Source organism: Canis aureus, chromosome 24 (assembly GCF_053574225.1).
Source record: "Canis aureus isolate CA01 chromosome 24, VMU_Caureus_v.1.0, whole genome shotgun sequence".
Lineage (NCBI taxonomy): Eukaryota > Metazoa > Chordata > Mammalia > Carnivora > Canidae > Canis > Canis aureus.
The window spans coordinates 1,543,189-1,559,889 of NC_135634.1; the positions used below are offsets into that span (position 1 = coordinate 1,543,189).

Here is a 16,701-nt window from a genome sequence, read left to right on the forward strand (position 1 = left end):
AAATTTAATTTAATTATTCATGAGAGACACAGAGAGGCAGAGACACAGGCAGAGGGAGAAGCAGGCTCCATACAGGGAGCCCGACGTGGGATTTGATCCTGGGACTCCAGGATCATGCCCTGGGCCAAAGGCAGGCACTAAACCACTGAGCCACCCAGGGATCCCCCACAGCATAATTTCTGTTCAACAGAAAATCCTCCTCAGTATAAGGCTCTTTGGGAATCAGAAGTCACACCTCTGTGGGTACCTTGTCCCTTTTCTCTTCCGAGCCACACTCCAGCAGAATGGGGTGCCAGGAGGGGATCTTAGTGTTGTACCCCAAGGCACTTTCCCTCCCATTTAAGAAATTTACAAGGTTTATGTTTTACTTTTTATTATTTTTTTAAAGATTTTATTATTCATAAGAGACAGAGAAAGAGAGGCAGAGACACAGGCAGAGGGAGAAGCAGGCTCCATGCAAGGGAGCCCAATGCAGGACTTGATCCTAGGACTCCAGGATCATGTCTTGGGCTGAAGGTGGTGCTAAACTGCTAAGCCACCCGGGCTGTCCAAGAAATTTATAAGATTTAAAACAAAATGACAGAGTGGTGTTCCCAAAGCATGTAGCCTTCACAGTACTTCAAAGGGAAAAATAGATTGTTTTAGGGCCTTTTCTTATTTACCAGACCAATCATTAGATGACAAGCCTTTCCTGGTTTTTCCAGTGTGGACAAGTAAGTTTTGCTCTTCACTAGGAACAAAAACAGAAGTAGCCCAGGACTGTTTTGAAGGATTCCCTCTGGCTTGCGTGTATATAAACTACACGCGAATTTTCTATATAATCAGAGATTCTCAGGGTTTCAGTTCCCCTTGCTGTGAAATTAATAGTACTCGAATTCCTAGAACAAAATGCCTAGCATTTTGGGACATCTGGGGTTCCTGGTTTAGCTAATTATGTTTTAAAACTTCCTTCCCATGTTTTTTGGAGGTGGAAAGGTAGAAGGTATTAGCCAGTTTTTAAGTGGTGAGCATTTTTTAGTGAGTTAAAAATACTAAATGTGATTTAACTAAAGATAATTATTGCACCAAATGATGGGCTTGAGTGCTGAGCATGAGAAAATCCTAAACCCAGCTACTTGTTGTTTCTGGAGCCTTGGTGACCACCAGTTCCTATCTGCCTTCTAGGTCCTCTGGTTTCAGAATGATGTATACTTCACCGTGCCAGCACTCATTCAACCTGTCCTCTGTAGCTTCCTCTTAGAGAACACAGTGCCCCAGAAGAGCCATGTGGAGGCCAGTGCTCCATAGGGAAATTGGATCTGAGCTTTCTTCCCAGGTCCACAACCCAGTTTGTGAAGGGAGGGCCTTTGATAGGTAGGCCCCACATCCAGCCACTTTATATATCCACAGACTGTGAATGAAGTTGGAGGCAGTTTAGAGCTAACCCATTGCCACTTACTGGCTGGGCCTCTTCAGTGACCACATCCCATCACTGCAGTTCAGTATGTTACTGAATTCAGACATGGAGCTCTTAGGAAGTAAACAGCCAGGGCAATGTGAGGCTGTTATGCTTGTTTGCATAGGTGTATCTTGTTCATGAGATATACTTGTGATTAACGTGGTAGACTGTAGGTGGCCTTGCAAAGTATTTGGGACAGTACTGTTTGAATTCAGGGGAGAGGGGGGCGTGTGCAAGTGCCTGGGAGAAAACTTTAGGAAGAAGGTTGAGCCCGCAGGGCTTTAGACGCATGGAGATAATGACCACTCGGTATTGTTTTGTATTATTTTAGTTTACTCAGTGCTGTCATACTTTCTACCTCAGTTACTTGGACCTTAAGTTCCCCTCTGCATCTTGTCCGCAGGTGGCCATAATCCCCATTTCACAGATGAGGAACTGGCCTTGTCATTGACCACTTAACTTGACACAGTTTAGATTTGAGTCTAGTTGGGTGAGCCCAAATTTCACTGTTACTTTTCCAGGAAATAACAGTAGAATGTACAAAAAAGCAGAAGAAAGACAAGCTCAGATAGTATGGTGAGTTCTTCAGGATTGTGGAAAGAAGGGTGAAGAGTTAAAGGGATCAGAGGGGGCCTCATGGTTATAAGGTGTGTTGAGACAAGTTGTCAGAGAGCCCACAGACTGAAACCCTCAGAAGGCTTTGAGTGTGTATATATGTTTAAGAAAACGCTTTTTGAGGTATAACTCACATGAATAAACTATGCATATCTTAAGTACACAATTTGATAAGTTTTGACATGTATATGCACTTGTGAAACCACAGTCAAGATAATGAACATATCTATCACTGAAAAGCTTCCTCATGTCGCCTCAAATGGCTAAAAAACAAAATTTTTATTTGGGAATATTTTCAAAAGATAAGCTTAAAGAAAAATATAAAGAATTTTTATATACCCTTTGTCCAGATTCACCAATTTTTAACACTTGTCACACTTGTTTGCATTTTTTAAAGATTTTATTTATTTATTTGAGAGAGAAGGAGAACACAGAGGGAGAGGGAGAAGCAGATTCCCAACTGAGCAGGGAGCTCAGCGCAGGGCTCCATCTCCATCCTAGGACTTCAAGATCATGACCCAAGCTGAAGGCAGATGCTTAACCAACTGAGTCACCCAGTTTGCATTCTCAGGTATATATGCATGTGGGTGTATAAATTTATACAGATATACATTTGTACACACAAATTTTTCCCTGACTCATTTAGGAGTAGTTTATATAAATGGTGTAGCTTCATCCCTTAATGTTTCAGTATGTATTACCAAAGAATAAGAGTAGACTCTTATGTGTCCATGGTACAGCTATCACATTCAGGAAATTTACCACCTTTTTTATTTACCACCTGTTTTAAGTTTTTATCCATTTTTAAATTTTGTTCTCTTTAGATTGATTTTTTAAAAGATTTTAATGTTTAAAAATGTTCTTTATTTATTTGAGAGGGTGTGAGCTGGCGGAGGGCCAGGCAGGGAGGGAGAAGAGGGAAAGAATCCCCAGCAGACTCCCCACTGAGTGGAGTCCCTGGCAGGGCAGATCTCAGGACCCTAGCTGGAACCAAGAGTCAGACTAACAGGATGGCTACCAAGCCATCCAGGCACCCCTCTACTTCTTTTTTTAAAGTAATCTCTACCCTTAATGTGAAGTATAACCCTGAGGATCATGAGTCACATGCTCTGCTAACTACGCCAGTCAGGTGCCCCCCAAATTTATTGTTACTACAGTGCTTTTCATTCAGGTTTTTATTCCGTGTTCCAGTTGTGTCAGCTTCCCAGTAGAGTCCTTACTCTAGTTGCTTTCTTTTTCTCCTGGTACAGGATCCAGTGCAGGGTTGCACAATGCATTTAAGCATTACCTTTCTTCAGTCCCCTTTGATTTGAACAGTTCCTTAGTTTCATCTCTTATGTAGTTGACAGCTGAAAGAACACAGAGCAGTTAAAGAGTGTGAGATTTTTGAGCAGGTGGTTGAAATGATCCCTCTGGGTCCAGGGAAGATGACAAGGGTCTGGATAGGTGGGGGTGGTAGAGAGAGGGTCTGGGGTAACAGCCTTGTTACTGAGATTCTGAGGGGCCTAGTTTAGGGTGGAGTAAGTGCTGATAAAATTGCTTGGCTGGGGTGGAACTGGGGAAGAGCAGAGGAGATTTTAGAGTTCTAGTAATTTTCACGATCTAGCAAATTGAAGAAGTAAAGAGGAGGTAGGAGTAAAGAAAAATTGGGCAAGGATAGGTTTATGGCCCCAAGTCTCTCTCTCTCTCTCTCTCTCTCTCTCTCACACACACACACACACACACACACACACACACTTCTTAATTCTTGACATCATAACACCTTGGTGGGTGCCAGCTTTGTTTAGAAAGAGGTGAGGGACGCCTGGGTGGCTCAGTGGTTGAGCGTCGTCTGCCTTTGACTCAGGTCCAGATTCCAGGGTCCTGGGATGAGTCCCGCATCAGGTTCCCTGCAGAGAGCCTGCTTCTCCCTCTGCCTATGTTTCTGCCTCTCTCTGTGTGTCTCTCATGAATAAATAAAACCTTAAAAAAAAAGAAAGGTTAAATGTTAGGTGTTTTGGATCTTCTGGCCAGATAAGAGAAGTTTGTTGCATGAAGGGCAATTGCCAATGAAGTCTCTCTTAGATACGTATTGATAGCTGGTAGTCCTTCAGTTTCAGATGGAGGGAAGTTGGTTCTCTGGCTGTAAGGAATCCAGGCTAATGTCATCTTGGGCGGCGGAGTTTGGCTACCTAGTTTTAGGGAAGTTCCTGGGCCCATTGCCGTGAAACTAGACATCTTTCCACAACTCAGAGAGCACACACTTGGAAGGGAGAGAAGTGTAGAGGAAGTTTACAACTTTGTTATATAGCCCATTTTTCATTTCTTACTGTATTTAAGAGTACTAAGTGGAAGGAGTTACCTCTGGGTCTTCTATATAGTTAAGTCCAGAAAATTTGGGAATCTCAACTGATGTGGAAGGCACTTGCCTGACTCAGTTGGTAGAGCATGTGACTCTTGATATTGGGGTTATGAGTTAAAGCCCCATGTTGGGTGTAGAGATTACTTAAAAACACAAAATACATGTATTAAACAGACCTGGAATTATTTTTATAACCTTGAGACACCAAGAACATTGCGAGGTTTGGCGCAGAAGATCTCTCACTGATAGGACAACTTTAGAAACAGCATTACATTTTTAATTTTATAAAATGTTTATTGCTTTGTATTAAGCCATCATGATCACCTAAGATCAGTGAACTTACTACTTGGTTCCTTTGTTGGGAGTTTGGGAATATCCCAGTATTTTAAAGTTTTTACAATATTTTAAGTAGTGACATTAGTTAAAATACATCCTATTATTACTAGAATGCCTTTGGGGAGGATTTCTCTTTTATTCAATCTTAGTGGAATACAGATGGCCCTTGATATACGATGGTTCAACTTAAACAGTCTCCTAACTTTACAATGGTGCAAAAGCGATACGGTGTAAAAGCAATAACACATTCAGTAGAAACCCTTACTTTGAATTTTAAATTTGGATCCTTTCCCAGCTGGGCAGCAGTGCCTCCCAGTCAGCCACGTGATGATGGGGATAAACAATAGATACACTTATAATCATCAGTACCCGTATGACCACTCTGTTTATCACTTTCAGTACAGGGTTCAATAAACTACATGTGATATTCAACACTTTATTTTAAAATATCTTTCTTTGTGTTAGGTGATTTCACCTAAATGTAGGCTAATAATGTCTGTGTTCTGAGCACATTTAAGGCAGGCTAAGCTAAGCTGTGGTGCTCAGCAGGTTGGGTATATAAATGTATTTTTGACTTAGATATTTTTTTACATACAATGGGTTTATTTTTTATTTTTTTTAAAGACTTTATTTTTTTTTTTTATTTTTTTATTTTTTATTTTTTAAAGACTTTATTTTTTAAAAGATTTTATTTATTCATTAGAGACACACACACACACACACACACAGAGAGAGAGAGAAGCAGAGACACAGGCAGAGGGAGAAGCACGCTCCATGCGGGGAGCCGACATGGGACTCGATCCGGGGTCTCCAGGATCAGGCCCTGGGCTGAAAGGTGGCACCAAACCGCTGAGCCACCCCAGCTGCCCAAGATTTTATTTATTAAAAAAAGATTTTATTTTTTTATTCATGAGATACACACACACACACAGTGAGAGAAAGAGAGGCAGAGACACAGGCAGAGGGAGAAGCAGGCTCCATGCAGAGAGCCTGATGTAGGACTTGATGTGGAACTTGATGTGGGTACTCGATCCTGGGCCTCCAGGATCACACCCTGGGCCGAAGGCGGCGCTAAACCGCTGAGCCACTTGGGCTGCCCTATCCTAATGGGTTTAATCAGGATGTAACCCTATCATAAGTTGGGGAAGACCTGTGTATCATAGAACAGGTATTTTCTAAAATAGAGTGTAGTAAAGATGAAAAAGTATTTCCACCCTGATCCGAGGTGCCCTCATTTACACTCTCTTGTTTCAGTTTTAGCATATATAAATAGAGCTGATAATCCGTGCTATCCTGGAGAGCTCTTAAAAGTGTGCATGCTAAGGCATGTATGTCTTCAAGTGGCAAGAGGGGACGGTTGCTATCCATATAGTGTACATACCATGAGCCACATTCTCCTTTGATTTGCACCTAAAATATTTTAAACAGGCAGTCGCCTTATGTAGAATATAACCACTGTCTCCACTTTTGTGGAAAATTAGACTTTCCTTTTTAAAGTAGGGTTCACATCCAGTGTGGCCTTGAACTCATGACCTCGAGATCAAGAGTTGCGTGTTCTCACCTCCTGAGCCAGCCAGGCACTCTGGAATTTAGACTTTTTAGTTAGGTCTAAGCTAATAGAGATTTAAGTATTAAAATGTTTTATAGACTTTTCTTTTGGGCTACCTATGTGTTGTCTGCTCTTCTTAAGTGTTAATGGTGGGAAACTGGACACCTATTGAGCAATAGTCATAATTTGCAGGGTTTATTGGAAAAGTAATCTATTGGCAGTGGAGACCACAAGTAATATAAATTGTTGATACTGTATTTTACTTGAGTGGGAAGGAGATCCCTTGAGTTAGTTTTTGGATGACACGTTGCATACTTAACCCTTCAAGTAATATAATTTGTGCCATGTCAGATTAGCTTTAGGTCATAATAAATAGTTCATCAATATATGTATGCTATTTGTGGTAATGTTTTTATTTCCTTTTTTTGTTTGAATCCAGATTAACGTTCTATTTTATGTTTCTTTCAATTCAGTGTGGTAATTCTGTTGCATTAGAGCTTTAAGCAGTTCTATCTTTACTAACAATCCACTTAATCACAATAGTGTTTTCATGATTTCTGCTGACAAGTTTATGCACTCAAAACTTTATATATCACTAGACTTTTTGTTACTTGCCATGTAGCATTTGAAACCAGGTTTTATAATTGGTTGGCAAAGAGCTTTCGAATATACACACAAATGTTTAATGTTGAAACTGGTATTATTTGGGTACCTAGGTGACTCAGTGGTTGAGTGTCTGCTTTCAGCTCAGGTCATGATGCTGGGGTCCTGGGATCGAGTCCCACATCGGGCTCCCTGCATGGAGCCTGCTTCTCCCTCTGCCTTTGTCTCTGCCTCTCTCTCTGTGTCTCCCATAAAGGAGAAGAAATAAATAAAATGAAGAAATAAATAAAATTTAAAAAATCATATTGTTAAATTTTCTACCTAACGGATTGCCAGAAATATTGTTATATACGTAAAAAACTATGCATAACTCTCAGTGAGACCATTATTTCCATTACTGTAACAATCTCATTGAAAGTTGTAATCACATATTCTTCTACATGTTTACAAAAAAGTACTAGATTGGGAGCGTGGGTAATTCTGTTCAGTTTCAAAATTTCCAGAAAATAATTCAGAGTAGAGTATATAAGCTTTACAAAATACTAAATTCATATATAGTGTGCTCTCGACATTTGCCTGTCTGACCACCATGTACTTTATGATGAGATGGTTAGCTACTCCGACCCTGTGACTCCCACCACCCCTGCCAACTGCCCGCCCCCAGCAGAGTGCCATTCTCATAATATAGCGTGAATCAGAACTATAAGTTCTTTTTTTTTTTAAAGATTTTATTTATTTATTCATGAGAGACACTGAGAGAGAGATGCACAGACACAGACAGAGGGAGAAGCAGGCTCCATGCAGGGAGCCCGACATGGGACTCGATACTGGGTCTCTAGGATCACACCCTGGGCTGAAGGCGGCGCTAAACCGCTGAACCACCCGGGCTGCCCAGAGCTCTAAGTTCTTAAGGGATGGGATACAGTAGGCTTTGCCTGGTAAATGATATTTAGGTATTGTTCTTTTTTGGTACAGTTCTCAGATGTGATAAAGCAAAAACAGTAGTGCAGGTTCTGGCAAGTTTCTATGAAGCTCCTGTAGTACTGTTCTTGTATGGTTTTAGTTTTTTTCATGAGTGATAATATTTTTGCAGCACTATTTGTTGCCAGTAGCTTGCTCATTTATTTGGTTTCTTAAATTCCACATGAGTGGGGTCATTTGTCTTTCTCCGACTTATTTCGCTTAACATTATTATACTCTGGCTCCATCCATGTCTTTGCTAAAGGGAAGATGTCATGCTTTTTGATGGCTGAATAATATGCCATTATATATACACACCACATTTTCTTCAGCCATTCATCTATCTATGGATATTTGGGCTGCTTCCATAAGTTAGCTGTTGTAAATAATGCTCCAGTAAACGTAGGGGTGTATGTATACCTTTGAATTATAGTGTTTTTGTATTTGGGGGGGGGATAAATAACAGTAGTATGATTACTGGATCATAAGGTAGTTCTGTTTTTAATTTTTTGAGGAACCTTCATACTGGTCACACTGCTAACCTGCTTTCTGTTGATGGCAGTATCAGCCTATGATGGGGTTATTAACACTTCCCAGGTGTATGACATCTTGGAATTGAGAGTAGGTTCTATACCTTTTCAGCATCTCCTGCAGAGGGTCATCTAGTCCCTGTTTATCTGCAGAGATGGGGGGCTTCTTTGACCATAGTTTGCCATATTGGCTTCCATTCCTTTTATGGGATGCACTCTCACTTATCAGTGTCCTCCTTAGAGTGTGCTAATCAGGAGCTCATCCATCCGCTGACTATGATGTGGTCAGTTCTGAGCACAGTGAGATTTGAGTTTCGTGTGATCTTTCTTTGGTTAATGGCAGCCTGAGACCTTAACAGCTTGTTGAGTATCACCCTGATGGTTCATTTGAAGCTTGCATCAGCAAACGTTTCTCTTTCCCCATCTTTGTTTTATAATTCTGTTGAACTTTCAATTTCCTCTGGATTTTCAACCCAGCACTGTTGCTTGTCAGTGTAATTGTATTGTTGATTTTCTTGCCTGTCTCATTTTGCTTTTTGTCAAGTTTTTTGGTCTGCCTTCTGGGTTATCATGTGATACACAAGGGTATACACACAGAGTAGTAAGAAAAGGTTTATTAATGAGAGTCGGCAACGGTAAACTAATGCTCCACGTGATACCTAGGGTTGCTTAAAAAACACTTTATGTGTTCATAAAGTGGCCTACCGATGGATTAATGTTTTATGGTCATGTTTTTAGTAGTCAGAGAAATATATTTCAGTATGATTGCATTATTTTTCAGAAGTCCGTTTCCCGTTTTCATTGTTCTCTTCCCCTTTACCTACATTTCATTTTTTTTTAAACTTTCCCTTTGGAGGATTAAAAGAAAGGTGATTAAATGCAAATGAGGTTGTTTGTTTTCACTTAGTAGTACTCTTGATAAAAGGTATTCTTTCAGTTGAGAATTTGTGTAAATGTATCATTAGCATACTTAAAGCCAAATAAAATGATTGGCATAGGCTTAAACCTCTGAATCTAACCCTGGAGGCAGGTAATGCCCTAGGGTGTCTTCTCCTGTGTGGAGGTTATTAATAAGTAGAGCATCCTGCCTCCTCCAACCTTACTTAAGCTCTATAGTCATTCTTGGGGGAATGGGCACGACAGGAGTAAATTGGGAAATAATTTTTTAAAGGATTGGAATTATTCAGTAAATAATTAAAGAGCTAATTTTTATCGTGTTGTATGTCAGGCATAGAACTATGTACTTTGTATTATTTTCTTTTTTCTTTTTTTTAAAGTTTTATTTATTTATTTATTTATTTATTTATTTATTTATTTATTTATATTTATGATAGTCACAGAGAGAGAGAGAGAGAGGGGCAGAGACATAGGCAGAGGGAGAAGCAGGCTCCATGCACCGGGGGCCTGATGTGGGATTCGATCCCGGGTCTCCAGGATCGCGCCCTGGGCCAAAGGCAGGCGCCAAACTGCTGCGCCACCCAGGGATCCCTGTATTATTTTCTTTAATCCTCAGGAATAACTACCTTGTATTAACCCTATTTTATTGTTGAGGAAGTGAGTTTAGGGGATAGTGGAATTATGTGGAACTGTCAGAAGGTTTTGTTACTTTTGTCGAGATATCTTTGATTTGGGAAAGAGATTATTTTTTGCCAGAAAAGAAGGAAACTCCATGGGTGAACTGGTATTCAGGAGTGACATCTCAGGGTGTCATGCTGAGACTTAGACATTTCAGGCAGAGGGTTTTTTTAGACATTTCAGGCAGAGGGTTTTTTTAGACATTTCAGGCAGAGGGTTTTTTTGTGTTGTTTTTTGTTTTTAAAAATTTTTATTTATTTATTCATGATAGACACGGGGAGGGGGCAGAAGGAGAAGCAGGCTCCATGCACCGGGGGCCTGATGTGGGATTGAGAGAGAGAGAGAGAGAGAGAGAGAGACAGGCAGGCAGAGGGAGAAGCAGGCTCTATACAGGGAGCCCAACATAGGACTCGAGCCTGGGTCTCCAGGATCACGCTCTGGGCTGAAGGCAGGCGCTAAACCGCTGAGCCACCCAGGGATCCCCTGTTTTTTGTTTTTAAGATAAACAGCCCCTTATTAATTGTAGCATTTTCCACAATTGTGAAATTTGAGATTTTAATTTTAGAATGAAGAAGTCTTTAATGGAATATAGGCTGTACATAAGAGAGATGTCAAGGTCATTATTTTCCTTTTTTATTTTTTATTTTTTAATTTTATTTATTTATTTATGATAGTCACATAGAGAGAGAGAGAGAGAGGCAGAGACACAGGCAGAGGGAGAAGCAGGCTCCATGCACTGGAAGCCCGATGTGGGACTCGATCCCGGGTCTCCAGGATCGTGCCCTGGGCCAAAGGCAGGCGCCAAACCGCTGCGCCACCCAAGGATCCCTATTTTCCTTTTTAAAAGACTTTATTTATTTATTCATGAGAGACACACAGAGAGGCAGAGACATAGGCAGAGGGAGAAGCAGGCTCCATGCAGGGAGCCCGATGTGGGACCCGATCCCAGGACTCCAGGAGCACGCTGTGGGCCGAAGGTAGGCACCAAACCGCTGAGCCACCCAGGGATCCCCAAGGTCATTAGTTAAGATACAAATCTTTTATCATACTGTATATAAATAATTACATAATGCTGCAGAATAATATTAATACTTCGGATCTCTTGAGGAGCTACCAGTCTCAGAGTACTTTAGGGTTTTAAGGATTTGGAAGATCCCTAGTTTTGTACTGCTTTCTACTGCTGGAATGCTGATAGAAATAAAAATTGAGCTTAAGTCGTAGATGAGCTAATAAGATAGCTGCTTTTTATTTAGTACTTACTTTGTACTAAATGCTAAGGGCATATCTAATTCTGATTCTTATCCCAGCCAAATAAAGTAGATAATGTTGCTATTTCCCTTCTTTATAGTGGAAATCAAGGTTAGATATTTTAGATAATAATACAGTTAATAAAAAGGACAGGCTGGAATCAAATCCACGTCTGTCTGTGCCCAAAACTCTTAGTTTCAGGTTTTGTACTACCTTCATTTTTGTAACTCTGATCTTGAATAAAATGAAAGTACTTTTCTCTGCCTTCATCATCCATTTGAGCAAAATCACCCACCATAACGTAATCCTGAAACATGGAACACAGCTGTTGGGAGCTTAGAAAAATGAAGTGTTTATTTTATTACGAATTGGTATTTATACTTGTACATTTAAAGTTAAATTAAATCTTGAACTAGTTTGGAGGGAATATTGGGAAATGTGGGTAAGGTAATTTTGACAGGTGTGTTGCATGTTGGTTTCTATTTTGTCAATAAAAGGATAAGGTTGAAGTGCTTATTACTTGTTCAATGGCCCAAAGTGTGTGAGAGGACTGGAACTCTTCATTTTTTGTTTATGATAATCTTAGGCTTCCACTCCAGAGCTTCCAGTCTCTCCAGATAATATCACATATAGTACATATACCTTCTTTGTCATGCCACATATCGTATAGAATACCCATGCTTTCCTTACTTAGGAAACTCTGAAATTAAAAATAAGGTACTGTTTATAGTTTTGTGTTCTTCTTAGTTGTTTAGCATTATTACTTTCCTGTTTTTAGATCATAATTTCCTTTCTTTCTAATAATTCGATTTATTTTTTTTCTTGTTCCTTTCTCCAATATAAGTTAGGACTGCATAGATGCTGGCTTATTGAGGTTCATGTACTGTGGCTCTGTGTCTCTATGCGCTTGGACTGTATTTCCCATCTGGCTCTTGCATACCAGAGACATGTTATTTGGTCTTCTCCTTTTCTGTCAGAAGAATCTGCGGTCTGTGGTGATGTCACCTTTCTTTCTTTTTAGTGGTAAACTTTTAATAACCTTTCACCTTTTCTATTTCCTTATTCATTAGGGATAGATTTGTTCTCTAAAGTACAAGTTCTTTTCTGGATTCCATGCAGAGATTCTAATTGAAGGATCCAAGCAAAGGTGAATACTTTTGTATAATATGTTAAAAGATCTGTTTTTGTTTTTTGTTTTTTTTTTTAATTGAAAGTGATTTGGAATCAGCAGAGTAGGTAGGGGATGTCTGTGTATGTCTTTGTATGTTAGGGTTCTAGAGTAGAAGCGGTATATACCTTGAAAAAAGAACCCCTGAAAAACTCAGAATTTGTCTTGTGTATCAATCAACTAACTATTACCAGTTAATTGCAGTTGGAACTGGAGATAGTTGCTGCTTTTTCCACATATCCCCTCTGCCCCCAGGCTCCCAACCAGACTACCAGGTAATGCCAATTTATTCTTTTCATTCCTTGGGTCTCTTTTAGGTCTTAATTTTATTGTGTTTCTTTACCTTTGCATTCACCCTAACTCACTGATTTGTTCTTCACAGAAGCAAAGCTTCATCTTGCCCCTCTGTGTTTCAGGCTGTACCACAGGTACTGTTTCCCCGATAGTTTCTAATACTTCCTCTTAGAATAACATTCCTTATCCTAGCCTTTTTGCACCATCAAGTGTCTCTATTACAAAATGCCCTTTCGGCTACTCCTAGCTAAGAAGCCACAGGCTTCTCGATCCAGGGTCTCCAGGATCATGCCCTGGGCTGCAGGCGGCGCTAAACCGCTGCACCACCGGGGCTGCCCAAGGTATTTGGTTTTGATTCTTGTTTTTATCGATTAATATTTCCATTTCGTTCATACTTCTGCAAACATTAGCATCTTTGTAGAGATCTGAGAGAGCTCAGCCTGGTCTACTGAAGATATTTGTGTTCCATTCAAGTAAATATTCCAAGTAACTCTTTTGAATTTGGAAAGAAGACCTTTTTCCATTCCCTCTTCACTCCACCTGCAATCTTATTGGCACATTCTGCCCTCTACCTTCACAGTATGTTCAGATTTTCTTCTCACTTCTCACCTCCTCTCCTCCTGGCCCTGGTTCAAGCCTTGTGATTTCTCACCAGTTGCTTGCTTGTGTCTCCTAACTGGTTTCTCGCTTCTGCCTTTGCTTCCCATCAGCCTGACTTCCTTGGTGTAAAAGCTGAGATTCCTCTGTTGGCATTGGAGGCTCCCATGGCCTGATCCCCCAGTCATTTCTCTGACCTCATTTCCATCTCCTTGGTATCCTTCTGATCACATTGACCTCCTTGTAGGGGCATCCTCCTGCCCCAGGACTTTGCTCTATCTTTGGCCTCTGTTTGTAATACTCTTCTCTAGGTACCTAAATGGCCTACCTATTTTCTTTACTTCATGCACCTCTGTTACTTAGATATCATCCTTTCTGTGTGACTTTCCCTGACCACTTTGTTGATAATTGTAGTGTCCTTCATGCCCAGTACATTCCCCAGCATGCTCCTCTCTGCTTTATTTTTCATGGTGGCGTGTAATACTGTCACCTGACCTACTGCATGCATTCTGCTTGTCTGTCTCCCTGCTATATAGCATGGGCGCCATGAAGACAAGCATTTTTTGTTACACTCATTCCTTTGAACCCAGGACATAGTAGGTGCCCAGCAGCTATTTGTTGTGTGAATATACCTTTTTCTATACTTGCGAGTTCACTGTGTTGCCTTCTGTTTTACTGGGGCGATTGGGGTGGTCTTTGGGAGCATCCACTTTTAAGTCTTTTACAATTCCAGTAATCTTGAGTCACATAGGCTACTCTCTGGATAGCTTTTTCAGATGAATTAAATGTGATGCTATCCTACTGCAGGCTTGTGCTTTGAAATGGAGGGTCCCATTTCCAGCAGTACTCTTGTTTTTCTGAAGTAGATTTAGCTCATGGTCAGCACATATTTTGATGGTTTAAATGTATCTTCCTTCAAAATTTTCGGCTGCTGGAGGAGATGGGAACATAGGGCAGCAAACAGTTTACTGTTGCAGTAGGGCAGCAGACAGTTTGATATTTAGAAGTACCCTGGCATGGCGGGGTGAACATGCACATAACCACTGGCTGTAAGTTAGTTCCCAGGGACTTTTCCAACATTTGTCTCCGTATTGAATTTTCTTCTTATTCCTGAAACAGAGTGGCCACTGAAATCAGGAACTAGACGGCTGGAAAATACCTTTGGAAACCACTGTGTTGAATGGTAGAGGAAAGGTAACTACCAGTTAGTTGTCCAAAAACTGAGTTAGATGGTAGGGGTTCCCCCCCCGCCCCCTCCTTAAAGATGGGCTTTGATTACTTTCTCGTCTGTTTAAGCTCTTCACAGACTTTTAGAAAAATGAGCCATTTAATGGTGCCAGCTATTAGGGGTGCAACTTGAAATCCTCTGAGCACCATCCTGTCGGTCCTGGTGGCTGGACTCTGATGAAGACTAGAGAACTGAAAAGGCGGGGCTGCCAAGCAGTCAGTCAGATGGTTCTAGTGTGTCCCACACTGATGTTTGTTCAAGTGACCTGAATGTGCTTCCTCTTTGGGGACCTGCTTTAAATGCAAATGCTAACGCCCCATAATCACCCACTAAATTCAACCAAGTGAGAGCCAGGAAATTCAAATTCACAGTGCCTGTGACTTGGCTGCATTGCCCCCACACACATATCAAGGTCTTAAATCAGAGAGACTACCATATACAGTAACACTCAAATTGCAGATGGGAGCAGAGTTGCTGTTGCTGTGGGAACTGCAACTTTGAAGTTCCAGACTTTGATGTGATTAAAGCCTCAGACTTGAAGTCCCTCTGTGTGTGGTAACTTTTTTTTCTTTTAAACAAACAAACTGAAAATAAAATTGATTTAGATTGAGGATGGGTTGGAGAAGCAACTTGTAAAGGGAGGAGGCCTCTTGTAACCCACGTGTAACTGTGACACATTTTTATGTGCCTAAGGAGAAGAGAGATGACAGGCCACTGACCATTTACTGTCTCTCTCTCTACTTCTAGCCATTTGTTCCTCATACCTTGTCCCCAGTACACATGCCACCCTCATGAAAGAGAACACTTTGACTTTCCTAACAAAGATCCCTAAGTTCAGATACTTGAGATCATCTGACAGGTTTCTTAAAATTGTGGCTGGTAAAAGTTTACTTTTTTTGACTTCATGTTGCTGAGAAAAGGAGTATGGGAAAGTAGAGTTTGTGGGTCATTTCCTCTTTTTAAACGTTGCCATTAAAATTCTAGATCACTTGATACCAGTAATGGAACTGACTTTAAAAAGCAGATTTTTGTGCATAGGACTTTTTTCCCCCAAGATTTTATTTGTTTATTTGAGAGCGAGAACATGAGGGAGAGGGAGAAGCAGACTTCCTGTTGAGCAGAGAACTGGACTTGGGACTCGATCCCAAGACCCTGAGATTATGATCTGAGCTGAAGGCAGATACTTAACCAACTGAGCCACCCAGGTACCCCTGTGCCTAAGACTTTAAAATATCTTTTGGCCACATAAATTGTATGGTCAACTTTGTTTTTAAAAGAAATATCCTTAGGTATGCTTGCACTTGTGTATGTATTTGTGTATGTACATGTAATATACACTTGATACATCTATATCAAGAATCCATTCTGTTTTTTTCTTTAGGTTGAAAACCTGAGGTGTCATCCTAGTACTTAATTTTGCAGATTTATGGATATTCTACAACATTTTTCACCCTCATTAATGACACGTTCTCCTAATATTTAAGTGTCTTTGATGTGCTGTGCACCTGCCCTGCTCTATTCCCTTTGAGCTTTATAGAAGCCCAGATTTTGTGGATGGGATTTGAGGTCTCCATGGTGTGAATGCTAAAAAATGCAAGATAGAAAGTGAGAACTCCCAGGGGCAGTTCTCTGCCAGGCCTCTAAGAGTCTACTGACTTTACCAAGAGTCCTTGGTAATTCCTACAGGAAGGCAGGGCAAAAAAATTATCCCCCTAGTTCTTAGGGTTTGGGTTGTTTATTTGTTTTTTAGGATTGATAATACTATAGCTGTGATAGGAATGAGATAACAAGGCTCATGAAAGAGCACAGAGTTTTGTGCCTTTTAAAACTCTTGAAAAAGTGAGAAAAACACAGCAAAATATGCTTTCTGCTGTTTGCCTTTCCACATTCCCCCATTCATGGTTAGGGACTTACAGAGAGTCTGGTGAGAAAGGAATGGGCAGGTAAGTCGGGAACATTCAGCTGGTTTTTCTACCTCTTAGTACCCTTTTCTTCTCAAAAGGAGATGGAATGATGGCTTAACTCTCAATGTAAACAGTCAGTGGAGCTGTGGATTCTTTGTATCCAAATGTATTGTACACTGAGAGCCTTATGTGATTGTAAATTTATTTGTCATATCCTGAAGTACATATTTACCTAATATTGGCTACTGTTTTGGGTAACAAACAAGATTGCATTCTGAAGTGGTGTCATCAGTGGCCTCTAGAACCCATAAGCTT

General features: G+C 40.6%; 1 protein-coding gene and 1 long non-coding RNA gene across 2 annotated transcripts in view; one reads left to right on the forward strand and one right to left on the reverse strand.

Annotated features, from left to right (window-relative positions):
* FOXO1 (forkhead box O1) overlaps nucleotides 1-16,701 on the forward strand; it is a 103,651-nt gene that overhangs the window by 28,540 nt on the left and 58,410 nt on the right. The window lies entirely within an intron of this gene.
* On the reverse strand, nucleotides 3,167-16,568 carry LOC144295653 (uncharacterized). Its single transcript, XR_013362717.1, has 3 exons — nucleotides 16,397-16,568; nucleotides 3,816-4,015; nucleotides 3,167-3,402 (listed from the first exon to the last, which is right to left on the reverse strand). It is a non-coding gene; the product is annotated as an uncharacterized LOC144295653 (long non-coding RNA).